Here is a 5000-nt window from a genome sequence, read left to right as displayed (position 1 = left end):
CCCACCAATAGAAAAACCCAGTAACACGCGCACACACACACACACACACACACACACACACACACACGCACGCACACGCACACGAATGCAGAGTCGGCAAAGGGCCCACCTAGCCCATCTGCAACACCTACGCTGGGTGTGGTAGGGTACCCTTTGATACTTAGGGAGGTTGAGGCCAGCTGGGTTACGTGAGAGTCTGCCTCAAACATCAATAAAACAATTTGGTCCATCCCATCTTGAGCTCCTCCTTACCCTTGAACAAGTCTTCTCCCAGTGACTGTTAGCCTGTCTTCTTATCCTGGTGTCCCTTCTGGCCTCCCTTTCCCTATTCTTTCAAAGGACCCCTCCCCCATCGCTGACATCTGCCTTTCCAGATCCCCGAGCACCCCCACCTCCCGCCCTGCCTTTGTGCCTCCCCTCCCTCCTCTTTTCCTTCAGCCCTGGCCTCAGCCTCTGAAATATTCATAGCCTCTCCTCACCCTCCCTCCCCTCCGCAGCCTCCAGAGGCCTTCTGCACTTCCAAACTCCAGCTGCCGGCTGTCTTCATCAATCACGGCTCGCGCTGGAGGGTGTGCGCGCGCGTGCAGTGCGGTGCGGCTCAGCTCTCTGCCATCTCGGGCTCTCTACCACTCCCCACCCGTCTCCGAATCTCAGAACTCCACGCCACCCAGCAGGAGCCAGCCGTCTGCCGGCCTCCCCACCCGCAGGCATCCTCTGCTGCAGATGCTTGGTTTGCAATGTGCTATCTGGGCATTCCACTTCTCTTGGGGACTCACAGGAGTCTTTATTATGATGGCTCTGTCCCTAAGCCACCGTGAGATCTGGTCCCTGGCTGAGCCTCTTCTTCAACATAAGAATTCTTTAAAATGATAACTGGATTGTTAAAACATTAAAAAAAATATTTATTTGCTTACATATGTCTGAGAATGGGGCTCACATATGCCACCATGAATGTAGAGGTCAGGACAAAGCCTGCGACCATCATTTCTCTCCTTCCACCAGGCGGACTCAAACTCTGATCATTCGGCTTAGAGGCAAGCTCCTTTACTCTCTGTGCCATTTTTTGGTAGCCTACATTTCAATCTTTCTTTAATCGAACAAGCCTACAAATGATCTTCCATAGTAATGGGCTCCAAGGAGACAGCCCCTTCCTCCTCATCTCTACCTCCCTCATCTTCCATTCTGGTGGGGACAGTTCCCTGGCTTCAGAATAACAGTCCCCCACACACACACACTTGGGGGCTGCCCACACACAGTTCATCCTTTCCTGTACAGAGGAGGGAGGCCAGCACCAGGACCAGCTTTGGATTCTCAAGATGGATTTGAATCCAGAAATGAGTGTGCTGGCTGACCCTCAGGGACCTTATCTATACAAGAAAAGAGACTCCCCTGGCTTTGAGCAGAGGATTAAGTAAGATTCTCCCTCTGAAGCTCCCAACATAGAGGCCTGTGACTGGAGCATGACCCAGTACTGATTACTTGGTGGGGGGGCATCTGCTGGCTTACACCTCTCAGATGCCTCTTCCTGGAATCGATGTGGGGACAGCACATAAAAGATGGAAGGAAGGGAGACCTGCTGTGGTGACATGGCTAAGGGAAGGCTTTACAGCAGGCATGGTGGCACACACTTATAATCCTGGCACTCAGGAAGGAGGCAGGAGGATGACAGGTTTGAAGTCAGCTGTGCTACATAGTAAGTTCAGGGTGAACCCTTTTTTTTAAATAGAAACCCTGTCTCAATAACTAAATATGTAAACAAGTAAGGGAAGGCTGACAAGGTGGCTCAGTGGGTAAAGGCATTTGCTTCTAGGTCTAACGACCTGAGTTCAATCCCCAGAGCCCATGTGACAGAAGGAGAGGAACTGACTCCTGCAGATTGTCCTTTGACCTCCACACATACAATGCGATGTGTGCGTTCTCTCGCCTCCCCTCTTTGTCTCTCTCAAAATAAATACGTTAAAAAGTAATAAACACAAGGGCTGGGGCTCAGCAGGTAGCATGGCAGATCACTTACTGCACAACCATGGGAGTGGAGTTCGGCTCTCCAGCTCTCACATAAAAGCCAGGCGTGCTAGCACACACCTGTGATCCCAGTGGCAGGAGTTGGAGTTAGGAAGATCCCTGGGCCTCCATCAGTTCAAAGTGGTTACTACCAGGTACAGAGGAACTCTGTTCCCCAAAAATCAGGTAGAGCCCAGTGGTGGTGGCATATGCCTTTAATCCTAACACATGGAAGGCAGAGGCAGGTGGATCATTGTGAGTTTGAGGTCAGCCTGATCTACAGAGTGAGTTCCAGGACAACCAAGGTTACACAGAGAAACCCTGATTTGAAAAACCAAAGGAGAGAGAGAGAGAGAGAGATAGAGAGAGAGAGAGAGAGAGAGAGAGAAAGAGAGAGAGAGAGAGAGCCATTGTCCCATTGTCTTCTGACTTCAACCTGCACACACATGTATATACACATGAGTGAGTGCATATACTTGCACACATGAATGCACACACATATACCATGCACATATACACAAGACAAAAAATCAAAACCCCAGGCAGGGCTGGAGAGATGGCTCAGTGATTAACAGGGTTTTCTGCTCTCCCAGAGGACCAGAGTTCAGTTCAGTTCTCAGCACCACGTGAAGATACTCTTAACTGCCTCTAACTCCAACTCTTCTGACCTTGGCAGGTACTTGCACACACCCACATATCCACATGCATATCCACATGCATATCCACATGGATATGCACAGACATAAACTACAATCAGCTGTGAGCTCAATACTTTCAAGTGATTATGAACTAAATTCTGTGTTTAAAAGACAAAAGCCAGGCTGGAGAAAAGGCTCATCAGCTTAGAGCACTGACTGACTGCTCTTCCAGAGGTCCTGAGTTCAGTTCCCAGCAAACATATGCTGGCTCACAACCATGTGTAATGGGATCTGACGCCCTCTTCTGGTGTGTCTGAAGATATCAAGGACAGTGTACTTAGGTACATAAAATAAATAAATCTTAAAAAAAAAAAAAAAAAAGGCCAGGCAGTGGTGGCTCACCCCTTTAGTCCCAGCACTTGGGAGGAAGAGGCAGGCGGATTTCTGAGTTCGAGGCCAGCTTGGTCTACAAAGTGAGTTCCAGGACAGCCAGGGCTACACAGAGAAACCCTGTCTCGAAAAACAAAAACAACAAACAAGCAAACAAACAAAAGTCAAAAGCCCAAGGGCCAGGTGTGTGGGTCAGTGTCAGGGGCTTTTTCAGCACATGTGAGGCCTGGGCCTTGCTCTGTAGCACTGCACAGGCAGCTTTTAAGCCGACAGATCTCCATCAAGATACCCATTCCCTTATAAGTGGAAGACTGATTTTATTTTTTCAAAAGAAAAGAAGAAGCCGTGTGGAGTGGACATGGCACAGTGATTAAAAACCCTTCTTTAGTGTGAGGCTTTGAAATTAATCCCTAGCACATTAAAAAAAACAGTAGTTATGATCCAACTTGCAAAAACCCTGACAGCCTTGGGGCCAACCCGTGGCTATCTGGGAAGCTTTCTGGGGGAGCGTTGGAGAGACTAATGTGATCCTATTGCCTGCATAGAACCAAGCATCCCCCTCCTTTAACTCAAATCTCCCTGCTCTTCCTCATCCTGAAGCTGCTGGGTTCCTCCCATCTGTCCTTGTCTCCCTCCGCTGGCATGTCCAGCCCCCTGAAGTTTTGGGTCCATCACATCCCACACAGCTCCTCAGCCACACAAATGCCTGACGTGTAAAACACAGTCTTTAGCGAAACTGTAAAACGTAGGGACATCACATCTAAGTTGTGGGTGAGCTGGTGGGAGGAGGGAGCCTCAGTTGATTCAGACTTGAGCATAGATGGAGCTTAGATACAAAATGGAATCACTCCCTTTGGGCATCGCCTCATAGAGGACCTTTCCAGACTTTGTAACTGCTGGGTTAGGTTGGCCACTGATATCCTTCGTGCACGCCTTGCTCCCTGCTCCTTCCCTGTTCCCTGCACATTCCTTCTCTGATGGCTCCATCTCCAAGGTACCTTCCTCGGCAACTCTCAGCTTTATTTGAAGAAATCGATTTTATATGCGTGATTGTATATGTGCACCATGTGCATGCAGTGCCTGTAGAGGCCAGAAGAGGGCGCTGGATTCCTTGGAACTGGAGTTACAGGTGGTTGTGAGTCACCATGTGGGTACTGGAGTGGACCCTGGTTCTCTGCAACAGTAACTGGTGCTCAGAGCCATCTCTCCAGCCTCCCCCGCGCCCCCCCCACCTCCGCCTTAGGGTTTGGAAACAGGTTCTCTCTCACTGTTGGAACAAGACTAGCTAGCCAGCCAGGCCCCATCATCTACAGGGATCTGCCTCTAGTGCAGCTTGCAGATACACTATGCACATGGCTTTCATGTGAGGGCAGAGAATCCAAATGCAGCGCCTATTCTTCCAGACAAGCATTTTCCCACTGAGCCACCTCCCCACACCTACTTCTCACCAGCGCGTTCTAACTTTTTACTATTTGTGTGGCTATGGCCTCACACGCTGAATGCCAGACTTCCTTAACATTGTTTGCTCTTAAATCCAAGTTTGTTAATGGTTCACTACACCGATGGAATATGTCTATGGGGATGGGGGGATGGAGTGTCATCCCACCATAGAGGTGACCAGCTCAAGCATAGGCAGTTGGCTATGAAATGAAAAGGTGTCTCGAGGCCAGATGCAGTGGCGCTCACCCGGAAGATGGCTTAATTGATAAAGTGCTTCCTGTGCAAGCAAGAGGACCTGAGTTCCATCCCAGCACCCCAGTAAAAACCTGGGTGTAGCGATGTGCCCATGTGACCCCAGCACTGAGGAAAGAGGGACAGGAGGGTTTCTGGGATGGGCTAACTGGCCAGAGCCTGTCTCAGAAAATAAGGTAGACAGAAACTGAGGAAGATATTCAATGTTGATCTCTGGCCCCCACATGTATGTACACACACAGGCATACGCACACACACACACACACACACACACACACA

The 5000-nt window shown here is 49.6% G+C and overlaps 1 protein-coding gene across 3 annotated transcripts in view; it reads right to left on the bottom strand.

Moving 5' to 3' along the window:
• The window catches only part of Srrm3 (serine/arginine repetitive matrix 3), a 69472-nt gene that overhangs the window by 23875 nt on the left and 40597 nt on the right, over positions 1–5000 (bottom strand). The gene's annotated exons all lie outside the window — the stretch shown is intronic.

This window comes from Mus pahari, chromosome 23 (genome assembly GCF_900095145.1).
Source record: "Mus pahari chromosome 23, PAHARI_EIJ_v1.1, whole genome shotgun sequence".
In the NCBI taxonomy this organism is placed as follows: Eukaryota; Metazoa; Chordata; class Mammalia; order Rodentia; family Muridae; genus Mus; species Mus pahari.
Note: the sequence above shows the minus strand (reverse complement) of the source record. Positions and strands in the feature narration are given on the sequence as shown.